Source organism: Prinia subflava, chromosome 2 (assembly GCF_021018805.1).
Source record: "Prinia subflava isolate CZ2003 ecotype Zambia chromosome 2, Cam_Psub_1.2, whole genome shotgun sequence".
Taxonomy (NCBI): Eukaryota; Metazoa; Chordata; class Aves; order Passeriformes; family Cisticolidae; genus Prinia; species Prinia subflava.
Genome location: NC_086248.1, coordinates 113,893,743 through 113,906,824, shown reverse-complemented (window position 1 = coordinate 113,906,824; position 13,082 = coordinate 113,893,743). Strand labels below are relative to the sequence as shown.

At 51.3% G+C, this 13,082-nt stretch overlaps 1 protein-coding gene across 3 annotated transcripts in view; it reads left to right on the top strand.

Moving 5' to 3' along the window:
- Nucleotides 1-1,245: 1,245 nt before the first annotated feature.
- TTBK1 (tau tubulin kinase 1) overlaps nt 1,246-13,082 on the top strand; it is a 97,695-nt gene continuing 85,858 nt past the window's right edge. Inside the window, exon 1 of one of the 3 annotated variants that reach the window (XM_063391746.1) lies at nt 1,246-1,389. The gene's annotated coding sequence lies outside the window, so the exon portion shown is untranslated. Of the gene's footprint in view, nt 1,390-1,706; nt 1,812-6,010; nt 6,336-13,082 lie in introns of those variants that run through there. The other 2 variants (XM_063391745.1, XM_063391744.1) reach the window with 2 other exon arrangements.

Below are 13,082 nucleotides of genomic sequence, written 5' to 3'. Positions count from 1 at the left end.
CATCAGCTGTCCCATTCTCAAGTTTTCTGCTCAAGGCAGGATTTCAATCGAGGGGATTCAGTGCTGCTGCTGACACCTATCAACACAGAACTTCCTTCCCCATTTGGCTCCTCTCCATCATCAGCAGTCCACACTGGCTTGGCTACGTGCTTTGTTCCAGAAAGTTGCTGATGAATCTCCACATCACACTGGCTTCTCCTTAGGCAGCACTTGGGGCTGCCCAGCCTGAGGGTGGGCTAAAGGCTCCAGCATCAAACCCTTCCATCCCCTCCAGCTTGGTGCCATTGCCCAGTCCAGTCTACTGCTGGATCTGTGCTTGCTGCTCCAGCAGCACTGTGAAAGAGAGCTCTGAAGGATACTGAGAAGTCCAGACGACCTCTTGGGGAAAACCAGCTCCCTCACCTCACTTTGGTTTGCCTGCTTGCTTTGCCTCTCAAACTCAGCACCATGAGCCAGTGCTTGGGAATACAAGTGGTTGGGTTCCAGCCCTGGCAGGACAAGATCTGGCCCTGTATGGATGGGGAATGGTTCTGATCCTAGTGGTGCAGTGTCCAGGCCAGTGCTGCTGCCAGTGTAGTGTCCAGGCTGGACTGTGGTGATGCTGCCCCTTGCAGTGCAGTGTAGTGCACCAGTCTCTTGCTGGCCCTGTTTCCAGAGGACTGGAGTGAAAAGCTGCAGGCCAGCACTGCTGGGGCTGACTCCAGTGTCAGCACAGGGCAGCGCCAGGCCCACAGTGGTGGCGCTGCCAGTCCCTGTGCAGCGCAAGTACAGCCTCGGGCAGATGTGCTGGCTCTGGCCTTGGTCCCAGCAGTGCAGTCACCCGGCCCTGTGCAGCCCGTGCCAGCGCTGGCCCCGGTCCCAGGGCAGTGCAGCGCCCGGGGCCGTGCTGGTGATGCCAGCGCTGATGCCACCACGCAGAGCCGAGCGCCAGTCCCTGTCCCGGCAGGGCTGGTGATCGCGTTGGCACTGCCGGTGCCGGGCCCGTTCCCGGTGCCAGGGCGGGGCAGCGCCGTGCCGGTCCCGTTCCGGTGCCGGGCCGAGTCCCGCGGCAGGGCCTTTCCCGGCGCGCTGCGGTGCCCAGCCGCGTGTCCGCCCGTCGGTGCCCGGTGCCGGCTGGCGGTGGAGGCGGGGCGGGCCCGGCCGGGCGGGGACGGCCCGCGGGTGATGTCAGGCTGATGCTGTCGGTGCGGCGCGCGGTGCATTGTGGGCGAATCCCGCCGCCCGCCGCGGCTCCGAGGGGGAGGATGCGCTCGGGGCCGGCCCGTCCCACAGCCGCAGCCGCAACGCGCCGGGCCGGCGGCACCTCGCCCGACGAGCCGCACTGAGGGGCGTGGGGCATGCGCTGCCTGCGCCGGCCGCAGCGGGAGGCGCCGGCGGCGGCGGGGCCAGGTGAGCTGGGCCGGGCCGAGCCGGGCCGGGCCGGGCCGCGGCGGGCACGGGCGGGGAAGGGAGGGAGGGAGGGATCGTCCCGCCGGCGGACTGTGAAATGCGGGACCGGGGACCGCACCGGGCCGGGCCGCGCCGGGGCTGCGCGCGGGGCACTGCGGGAGATGTAGTTTGCGGCCCCACCCGACGTCCCCAGCCGAAGGGAGAAAGTCCCACGCGCCGGACTCGGGTTCCCAGCGTGCCCGCGCGGGTGGGCGGGACAGCGGCGGAGTGACGGCGCGATGCCACCAATGAGAGGGTGGGCCGGGTGGGGCGAACCAACTGCCGAGCGGGGCGGCGGGGAGTCGGGGGGCGGCGTGCCGGCAGCTGCAGTGCAGGGGCGGACGCGGCCACCTCCTCGGCGGGGGGAGGCGGGACGGCGTGAGGTGAGGGCAGGGCGGGGGCCCGGGCGCGGCCTCCCCTCAGCGCCGCTCCTGCCCGGGCCGGGGGTCGCGGCGATGCCCGGGGCTGCCGCCGCGGGAGGGGCGGGCCGTGGCCTCGCCGCGCTGTGCACGGCAGGGGCGGGGGCGCCCCGATCCCTCAGAGGCTCCGCCGGAGGGATCGGCCCCGCCGGGTGGTGCCGGTGTGGGGCGGGGGCCGAGGTGCGAAAGCAGGCGCGGCCTTGTGCCGGGCCGGGTTCTGGGGAAGCGCACCCGGGGTGTCGGCACCTCAGGAGGTCCGGCGCGGCCCGGGGCTGGGCACGGCGCCCTGCCCGCGGCCACCGCGTGCCTGTCCAGCCGCATGTGGAAGGCAGCCCGCTCCGTAGAGGTGTCCCGGGAGAGAGCGCTGCTCTGGCGTGACGCTGGGATAACCCCGCGGTGTTCGCGTTTCGGGCGGGAGGCCGGGAGTTCCTCCTCTTTGGCGGGGTGGAAGTGATGCTCCTGTGTGCGTGGCCGTGTCTCCTGAGGCTTTGGGGCTCCGAGTCTCCCGCCGTGGTGGCGGCCGTGCCCGTGGCGCCCAGGCTGACATTGCTGGATGTGTCATTGTGCTTGCCCTGCATTCCGGGAGAGGAGGTATCCGGTAACCCGGCTCCGACCCGCTCTCGGGATGAGCACCGTGACCTTGACGTCCCTCTAGGATTTACCAGGGACCCAGAATCCTGTACGGAGCACTGGAGTGACACTGTCAGTCCGACAAATTCAAGACCCGCTGTGGGTTTTGAGGGGTGAGGATTCTAATACCTGTTGGTATCATGTTTCTGAACGTTTCAAACCAAATCTGTTTTGGATTTTCTTAGGCTTGCAAGGTGATTTGATTGATAGAAGGAAAGGTTTCCCAATTCTGTCATTTCACGGGGATTTGTTGTAGAGCCACTGAAAATGTTGCCTTTTAGCAACAAACTTCTCCGTGAGTCACAATAGAGATTTTCAGCCTGGGGACTTTCTGTGAGTGGAATTTCGCCTCGTGTTGAGTTGTGCCACAGGGTGTGCTAACACTCCCGCAGCTCCTAGGTGCAGTGCCTGTACAGGTGACTAAAGAGCGTCAGTTCTCTCTCAGGAGTGTCAGTGTCACCACATTCCGGTGTGCTGCCTTCTTCTGAGAGGATAAAGAGGGGCAGAATAGGAATGATGTGTTAATGCTCTGGCTTTTTTCCTTTGTGTGCCGGTGAGCATCCAGCTCATAAGGAGCATCCTCGTGGTGATACAGGTGGAATCAGAAACTTCTGAGATGGAGGACAGAAAATAGGTCCTTACAGAGGAATAGGTGTTTATAAAATATTCGAGGACTTGTAAACTTCCTTAATTTTTAAGGATGTGTGGGCTTCGTTGGTGTCTTCTACTTGGAGCATTGCAAGGCACAGCCAAATATTTGCTGTAGTGATTGTGGAAGCATTTGCTCAAAAACTTTTAGCTCTACTAGTTTACTAAGATGCAGAGTGGACACAACCAGTGTTTCCCTTCCCTTCTTCCATCAAAGATAACAAAAAAGTGGGTATTCCTCTGCAACACCATGGAATCCCTTTAAATGCCATTGTGGGGCACAATCCCATTGGAATAAATGGTAAGATTGCTTTGAGAGAGAGGAATAAGGAAGGCCAGCTGTGAGACCTCCCTCCCTCGTTCAGAGGAAGGTGGGAGAACCTGCCGGGTGTTTATTGAAGCTTTAGGAGCGAGAGGTGAGGAGATGATGTGGATGGTGCATCTGGAAATGGAGACTCCCTTGCACGTGGGACTTTCCCAGCTGTGACCTGCACTGTGGCAGCCCTGTTGGCCAGGCCACTCCGTGGTCTTCTCCACAGCAGTGCCTGTGGATGACACTGCTGAGAGCCACAGCAGTTACCCCCCAAAATATGGAAAATAATCTAGCCGTAGCCACGGGTCTTGGACATTCATGTATCAAGTGGTTTTTCACATGAACTTTCCTGGTTGTTGGAGACTGGTGGATACACCAATGAATTAGACTCAACGGGGAAAATGCAGAACTGCCACAGTCGGTTTTTTCATGGGATTCACAATCCCTTGGTCCCTTCTGGTCTTACCCAGTCCCACACTGTTTTCTGTTGGGCCTTCTCTGCTACTCAAGAGCTGCACACATGGGAAAGGATCCTTTTTTGTAGCTGAAAAGGAAGATGTTGACAATGTGATGGACTGTACAGCTAATCAAATAAGATGTCTTTGGAAACCCTTTCCTTTTGGTGTCAAGCTATGCCATCTTTAATTTGGTGAGCAGTGTGAAAGGAACAGGCTGGATCCTGGGCTGGCTCCAGCCAGATAGGTGCAATGGAGAGCAGAGAATGCCCGTGGGCACGGATTTCCTCTTAGGAGAAATGAGGCATCTCGGCCTTCAGAAAGAAATCTGCTATCAGCTGTGGCACATGGAGGTGGATTCCTGTCTGTCCCTGCAGCAGGAGATGTTACACAAAGCTTTGGTGGCCTCCCAGTCAGATGGGAAAAGACAAAGGGAGGCACTGCTGTCTGCTGAAAAGGCTTCGATTGCAGGATCACGAACGCAGCTGCTCGGGCCAAACCCCTGGATGGCTCCAGTCCTCCCTCTGCCAAGAGATGATGCTCAGGGGAGGGCTGAGAACGTGGGCACGCTGTGCTTGCTCTGCTCACACCCCTGTCACCTTGGTGGTGCAGGGGGCAGCCTTTCAGCCTTTTCATTTGTTGAGTAATTTTCCATGTACACGAGGTGTGACCTGTGTGCTAAGAGCACCCTGTTGTGAAACCCAGCTCTGCATTCCTATGTGTTTTCCTCTCTTCTAGCCATTTACTAGTTACAGAGAAACTTTAGTTTTATCCTGGAACATCCTGATTTCCAAGGCCTTTGGCCTGATACCCCACATATCTATGTGCTTGTGGGGCCTTCCTAAAATCACCTTGCCTATCCTAATGGATCTATAAATCAGGGCTTCTCCCTTCTGCATGCCACTTAAGTTTTAATCTTTTCTAAACATGTCTGTTGTGGAAGAATGATTTTCCAGATCCTCTGCAGAGCTCTTCAGAAGAAACAGCAGCCAAAAATCCTTGGCATCTACTTTCTGATCTTTCCTTCAGTTTTTTTTATCTGGCCCTCATTTAGCAGACTGGCTGGGTGGCCTCTGGTCACATATGGGTAGAAAATATGTAGATTTTATCCATAAGAATTTACTTAATCTCTTTTACATCATGAGGAAAAGGACCATTGTCACTTGGAATGATTTGTACTTGCACACATCTTCTATTCTAAAAATCTTCAGTTGGCACAGTAAGCCAGAATTAAAATGAAGTAGAAGTTGCACTGGCCAAAGAATTTTCTTTGGTGTTTTTTGTTTGGTTGGTTTTTTTTAGGTGACGCATTTCTTTCATACATACATACATTTCATAGATATATTTCTATTCAACAAAGTGGAACTATTTGTAAGTTATTTTTAAAATTTCATCTTGGTGCTATATCCTGATCTGCATGAGGAGACTGAAGTTCCCCATTGCCTCCTGTTTCCTAAAGGCACAGGCCATCTGTTCTCACATGGCAAATCACTGTGGCTGCTTTATTCTGGTCTGATGGGGTAGCTTCACTATTACATTTTTTCCATTTAGCCTTGATACAGAATGATTCCTTTATCTCCTGTGAGTCTATCTGTTTATTTTGTAGTATGCAGGAGTCTTTCTCCCCTGGAGTGACCTGGCCTTTTTCTGTGCACCTTTTCCATGGAGCACTGGAGAACGTGCCTGGGTAGCTCCGTGTTCACCCTTGAACCCATTCATCCTTGTTCCCCACCATACCTGTTGAATCTCCTTGGTTTTTTGGGTTCCATTTAAATACCCCATAATCCTGAAACTGCTCTTTCTGTGTGTGTGTGGGATGTTTCTTCTAAGATTCAGCCCATTTTTCCCTGCTCTTGTAGTTCTTTGTGAGAATCTGGCTCCCATCGCCTGCTGTGCTGCTCCTGCCCCTGACTGCTTCTGGACGTGCAGCTTGAATTCTTGGTGCTTGTTCTGCTCACTGGAACAAGGGTGTGGTGTAGCTGTCCCAGACTTTCACCTTCACAGAGGCATCAGCACAGTGCTGCTCTTGATTGGACACTCTAATAAATTGTCTGGCTTGTTTCCCTCATTTCATGAAAGTTGCTTGTTTGCTTCCTGTAGCACCTCAGCCAGAGAATAGAAGTCACCTTTGTGGTGACATTGTATTAGGAAACTTAGACTTTGTGGTCTGATTATATCTTGAATTATTTAAACAGAATCTAGCTGCATTAGGCTTCTTAAATTTACTAGTTTAGGAGCTGCGCAAGTAATTTATCAAAACTAACTGGTTTCTTTAAATTTTGTTATCCTTAGGGAAAAAAAAAAAAAAAAGAGATTGGCCTCAGGCAGAGTTACCCCGGTGTTTTAAGCAGAAGGAACTGAATCCTGTGATCCCACAGAAGGCCAGGAGCTTCCTGCTGTGGAGACAAACACAGAGCACAGCTTGTCTGAAGTGGATTTGAGGTACTGCTCCTCCATTGTGCTGCCACTCGCACTGGACTGACCCCACAGTGAACCGGTTCAGGAAGCTCTAAGCCCAGAAAATGCCCTTATTTGTTGGGAAAAGGAATAGTTTTTCTGCTGATACAGGTCACTGAACCTGTGGTGGCCCAGTGGCCCATGGTGGCCTCCTGCATACCCGAGTTCAGAGCTGGGAGGAGAGAGGGGAACTGTTTCTCTTTGGTTTCAGGCTGATTTTTTGATTCACTGATTGGGAACCTGGAGCTGTGGATCCAGCATCGGGGTCTGCAGGCTGCATGGGGTAATGTAGGTAGTATGGTGTAACAATGCTCCTGTTAATTCCAACCTTTCATTCATTAGCTTCTAAGCACCCAGAGTGTGATTTTTGGGTGTGTTGGGTCTTTTGGGTTTGGGGTTTTTTGTGTGTTTTTGCTTTTAGTAAAACTGGCAGTAGCTAAAGCATGCCTTTTTAGAGGTGCCCAACCTTGGTCTGGAAAGAGAATCCAGCATCGTTCTTGTTCCAGATCCTGTCCCTAAGGAAAACATTCCTGAAAAACTTATTTGCAGTTATCAGGCTCCAGCTTCTAGCAGCAGGTGCTCCAGAGTGTCAGAGCCCTCCAGTTTCTTAAATTTTCATAATAGGGAGGTCCTTCTCTGCTACATTCCCTTGCTTTTTGGGGTTTCTTTGGGCTAAGTTCCGTGCCTTTTAGAGAGTCTAGTTTTCAGGTGGAAGGCACCTTCCAGCCTTTTTTTCTGATCCGGGATTTTTAGTAGCCATGAGGCATGGAATGCTGCTCCCTGCTGTCCTTCAGCAGGCAAGGACAGAATTGCCTCCCTTTGTTTTGAGCTTCTCTCGAGCAGTGCTCTGCTCTGTAGGCATGACCTCTGTGGCTTGTTCATAGATGTCTAAGCATGAGTTTGGTTGAATTAAGAAGCATTTTATTGAAGATGCACGTTTCTCTTTCTGCTGAAGAAATAAGGAGTGGCTGCTTCTCAAGCAGAGATGGGGCTTATGGGGCTTTGTCCATTGAGCCAACAAGACAAAAAAGAAAATGTAAAAGGTGGAAATGCAAAGAACGGGTAATCAAGTAGTTTGTCACTATTGTGACAGTTATCTGAAGGAAATGACAGGAGCTATTTGGTTTCCAGGGCTCAGAGCTGTCTGGTTGCATGGGTCCTGCAGCCTTTTTTCAAGTCTGGAGGCAGCTCAGGAGCTGGTATTTCTGGTATTCTTGTTGCTTCTTTTGCAAAACACATTTTCTTTAACCTTGCTGCCTGTGTTTCTGATTGGAATGACATTATATACATTTTTTCCCTTTCCAAACGTCCCAGGCTGGACTTGAACCAGTAATTGTTCTGTCTGTGGAGTATTTATTATTAGAAACATTCACCAGAAGCCAGCTTACTCTGGCAGGCTGAGCACAGAATACACAATTACTCATTGCAGGTTGAGATAGGTTTGAAAAATTGCTGTGAGCATTGACCAAGTCACGTACAAAATTTACTTTTCCAGTACTTTACTACAGCTACGAATAGAAAATCATTTTTAACATTGAAATATGTCTTAAGGTCCATGATTTTTTTATAGAAACAAGTTCTGACCATATTAGTTCTGTGAAAGGAAATTCTCAGAATGCAGTTACTACAGCATTGGAAAATTGCGGATCAGAGTCCAAATGTGGTTTATGACAATGAGTCTGCCCAGAGGAGCAGGGGAAGGGAACACAGGTGCCCTGGTCCCTGATGAGTAACAGCTGTGCTAATTAATGACCCACTCAGCCTTGCCCTGATGAGCCACAGCTGTGTCCAATGAAGGTGAGGGCGATAAAGGGGCTGGGGCTGGGGCTGGGGCCGGGGCTGGGGCCGGGGCTGGGGCCGGGCGAGAGGGGAGCGTCCCGAGGCCCCTGGGGAGCAGGGAAGGAGGGGCTCCCGAGGGGAAGGAAGGGGCTCCCGAGGGGAAGGAAGGGGCTCCCGAGGGGAAGGAAGGGGCTCCCGAGGGGAAGGAAGGGGCTCCCGAGGGGAAGGAAGGGGCTCCCGAGGGGAAGGAAGGGGCTCCCGAGGGGAAGGAAGGGGCTCCCGAGGGGAAGGAAGGGGCTCCCGAGGGGAAGGAAGGGGCTCCCGAGGGGAAGGAGGGGCTCCCGAGGGAAGGAGGGGGCTCCCGAGGGGAAGGAGGGGGCTCCCGAGGGGAAGGAGGGGGCTCCCGAGGGAAGGAGGGGGCTCCCGAGGGAAGGAGGGGGCTCCCGAGGGGAAGGAAGGGGCTCCCGAGGGGAAGGAAGGGGCTCCCGAGGGCAGGAGGGGCTCCCGAGGGGAAGGAGGGGCTCCCGAGGGCAGGAAGGGGCTCCCGAGGGCAGGAAGGGGCTCCCGAGGGCAGGAAGGGGCTCCCGAGGGCAGGAAGGGGCTCCCGAGGGGCGAGCGGGGCTCCCGAGGGGCGAGCGGGGCTCCCGAGGGGCGAGCGGGGCTCCCGAGGGGAGAGCGTCGCTGCTGTGAGGTCAGTCTGGGGCTGCAAGGGAAACCTGCAGCACAGCCTGCTGCAGCCAGAGTCAGGGAATGGTTGGAGTCAGGATGGCTGAGCTGTGAAGAGGAATAAACCAGGACCTTTTTCATGCTGTGAGGAACAAGAAATCTGTCTTGCCTTATTTCTGCCCTCTAAAAAGAGCGTTACTTCAACACAGAAGAACACGTTTTAAAGTTTTGTTGGGTGTTTTTACTGGTGTGTTTTTTGATTGTGTTGCGGTGTTTATTAGTGTTTAGGGTTTTTTCCCTGGCACAACAAGCTGGTGTAAAGCCTGATAGCAGAGGGGAAGGGCACATGCCTCAGTCATAGAACTGCTTTACTCCACTGATAGGCGAACTCCTGGATGGGGAGCAATTGTTTGCAAGTTCTGGGGGAGCACAGGCAGGTACTGATGGTTGTGAACTAGATGGCATCCTCAGCACATGTGCAAATGGCTTTATGGACACTGTCCTGACCAGCTTCTAAAGCTCTCTGTGATCTTGGAACAGCCTTGTTCCTTGGAAGCTGCCTGAGACAGCAGTGCAGGAAGAAATGAAGCAGACCACGCTTGTGTGTACAGGAGGCTTTGTGTATTTTTCTAGGATGTTCTCGTATAGACTAAATATCACCTCTGGAAGCAGTGCACAGACTGTGAGGGTGTGATATCCCAGGGATTCCCTTGTTGGGGGCTCTTCCTCAGAGGCACCAGCTTGAGTTGTTATGGCATTGCTGCAACAATTTTCAAAGGAAAATGAGTTGGCATCTGTGTGGGCTCTGGGTGTGCCTTTGGGTTGGGTTATGCAGCAGGAGTCTTATGGAAAGAATGGGGATTTTTCGTGTGAGCAGTGTGTGCAGTGCTGAGGAGATATGCCCTTTGCTAGGATCAGTGCAGTCACCTGCAGAAATTGCTGTGATGGGCTCCCAGCTCCCAGGAGAGGCACTACTGGAATCTGTAGGGATTGCCCTCCCCAGTGCAGCTGTCAAGGCTGTGGCCAGGCAGCCTCTGGGACAAGGTGCTGTTGTGGCAGTGACCAGAGGCAAAGGCCAAATTGGATAGACCCCAGGACTGTGTGTAAGAAGTGGGAAGCAACCCAAAGTGGTGATGGAGTAGGGACAATTGAGGTAAAACCGATTCTGCCAAAGAAAATGTAATCACTCTGGTTGGGATGGTTCTGTGATAAAGGCCCAGAGGGAACAGAGGCAATAGATAACAAAGTACAAAAGCTATGGATGGCTCCAGAGAGTCACAAACTCTCTTTGGAAGGCATTTAGCTAACAGGAACTAAAATCCCGGTGGAGTCCAGGTTACTGGATGGATGTGAACACTTGATCTGGTATGTTTTCTATCTGCACTAAGAGTTCAAAGAGCAGGGTAAGTGTGCTCAGTGGTATCCATCCACTGTGCAGGTGAAATACTGAAATGCAGGTGCATTATATACAGCCTGGAGGTGAACTGTTAATTAAGGCATTCTTTAGGAAATCCAAATTAGAACCTGTGTGGGAAGGTCCATGTACTGTGTTGTCGTGTTCCTAGTTTGCTGCTAAAGATTTGGGTTAGGAAAATTGGCTATGCCATCCTCACATCAAACAAGTAGTGATGATGAACCAGTTTATAAATGACTGTCTTCTGAGAGTCCTTCATGATTTTGTGTTGGGAATCACTCAAGTGTTTGTGCATGGGGATCTGTAACCTTGGACTCTACCCTCTAGTTATCTTGTTAGTTTAAATTCTGTTAAGTTTATTTGTAATAGTGTTGTAGAAGGACAGTGGTTCAATGCCTCAGAATTGTTTTCTTTTTCCTTTTGCTACATTAGTAGGTGTGCTTAATTAAGAGAAAGGAAGAGCTGTTCAGGAGCACAGCTGATGCAGGTTGTGCAGCTGTAGTGGGAGCTGCAGGTTGTGCCCTGGGTGGCACAAAATCTTGTGTACACAGCCTGTGAGGGCACTGAAATCCAGTGGTGCAGGGTGGCTCCTGAATGGTCAGACAGGAAAGTTTCCTTAGCCAGTTGTCTGCAAACTAAGAAGGGATCAGAGAATGAAACTGTGGATTTGCAGGCAGCAGAGGAGGGGTGAGCCTGCTGCCCTGAGCGTGCTCCAACTAGGGGGGGAGTTCCTTACCCAAATGTGAAAATGGTTACAGAAGGGCTGTAGAGGGATGATTTAACTCACTAACAGTTGGTGTGATTTGTCATGGTGTTTTTGTCAGTCCCAGGAAACCTGTTCTGGGTAATAACAAATAGAATGTCTGTTGTGATCAGCATTGGGCTTGAAGTCTGAAAAAATTTTGTCCCATTTAGTCTGATATGACATCAGTGCAGCAAGTGGCAGTTGCTCCATTTAGCTAACTTTTATTATGGAAGTGCTTGGTAATATGAAGTCTACATGGCAAATCTATAAATACATGTATTTTCCTAGCAAAATACCCTGTCTTCCAGAATTTGAATCAAATTACAAAATCTCTCATCAGGGACTTACTGTTATGTTCCTAACCTCTGAATAGCTTTTTGGCAAGTTTATTTAATAATTGATGATTACGGTGACTGCATCGATCAAAAAAAATTTTGGATGGGTGAGATGAACCAACTTTGTCTGGAATGGAGGTTTAAAATGATTGATTTCAGGCTGTGGGCCCTTTAATAATCTGATATAATAGGCTATAACAAGACCATTAAGCAACAGATGTTACCAGTTTGCTGTGTGCCTGAGTGGTTTTTTCAAGATAAAATCCTGTTTTCCAAGAACAAGGACTCAAGGAAGGTCTTGACCTGGTCTGGTGATGGCTCTGAAAGCTGCCTTGGAGTGGCCACATTTGATGGAAGATGAGTAACAGGCTCTGCACAGAAGCAGAGAGGAGGGAGAGGACGTGTCTGATGGGACGTTGTGCATTGCCTGAGGATCTGGCTTGGGATCAGGTGATGCCAACATCTCCCTGTGTGTCGGGTGAAGGTTGAGTCTGATACCATAAGTGTAACCTCTGTTTAGTTCTTGCTTTTATTCAGATGGGTTTGTTTTGGCTGCCAGCAGGCTACTCAAGCTTTTCAGTAGTGATTTATATTGCTTTTTCAGGTACAGATACTTAAGCTGCAGTTAAAATGTTCTTTGTAAGCAAACCATAATATTTGCTTGTTAAATTAGTGGAGGTTGAGCTGGTTATGATATCAGAGGGATTTCCTGGAGCTGGATTTAATGTTCTGCTTGTTTCAAATTAGGAGCAACTCTGTCAGGGAGATTGGTGGAAGGTAACAGACTTTCCTTTCGAGTTTTCCTGCTTCCTGTTGTTTTGCCTTTACTGCTGAGATGCGTTTGGGGAGGATTAGGATCACATAAACCCCTGGCAGCGTAGGCGTGCTTATCTGGTGTGCGTTCCTACTGATTTGTTGTGGTGATTACCTGTGCTGATTGTGCCTGCAGGTAGGTGGGTTTGGCACAGGAATTGCTGGTGTGTGAGTGCAGTCTCTGGCAGCGTGGTGCTGTTTGTTGGGGGTTTTGTTTCATTTCCTCTAGTCCTGTGCTGTTACTCTCGCTGTGCAGGCAGTGGTAATTCAGTTGGCTGTGCAGCTGGGTAGCTGTAATAATGCTGTCAAGGTGCATCTGTTACCATGTTAAATATGAATGTTCTGCTCAGTGCAGCCTCGTGTTAGCAGAGAGTCTGGACCTTGATTGATTGCAGTCTGTCTTGATTGCAGCTTTTTTTGTTTGTTTTTCCCAGTCACTCCTTAATGGTCATAAACCCTTCCAAGATGAAAAACAGGCCCAGCATCTTGCAGCCTTACCTTTCAGATGTTTTGACTTTTACAGGAGTGAAGTGCTGTGAACAGCAAGTCCAGAATTTCTGAGGCTCATCTTATTCTCATGAGGTTCTCATCTTATTCCCCGCCCCATCTGTTTCTTTCATGTTGGGAACAGCTATATTATGCTTAAATTCTATTTACAGCTATTTTTTGCTTGTTCCTCCCATGCAGATGTTGGACAGGGAGATTGATCTGATTTCTAGACTGCAGTTTATTGGGCTACTACTTTTGTTTCTTCACTTACCCAACTTTGTCTCACCCAAAACCCCCCGTAGTTCACATCAACATCCCATAACACCTCTGGGATCCGCTCTTGAGGTGGCTCGAGGTGGGGAATTGGATCAAGTAAAGAGGGTCATGGGCTACAGCAGTCTAAATGGTTTTAATTTGTAGACTTCCAGAGGCAAGGATATGTCCTGAAATGAAGTGGGATATTGCAATTCCTCCACAGTGACATTAAGACC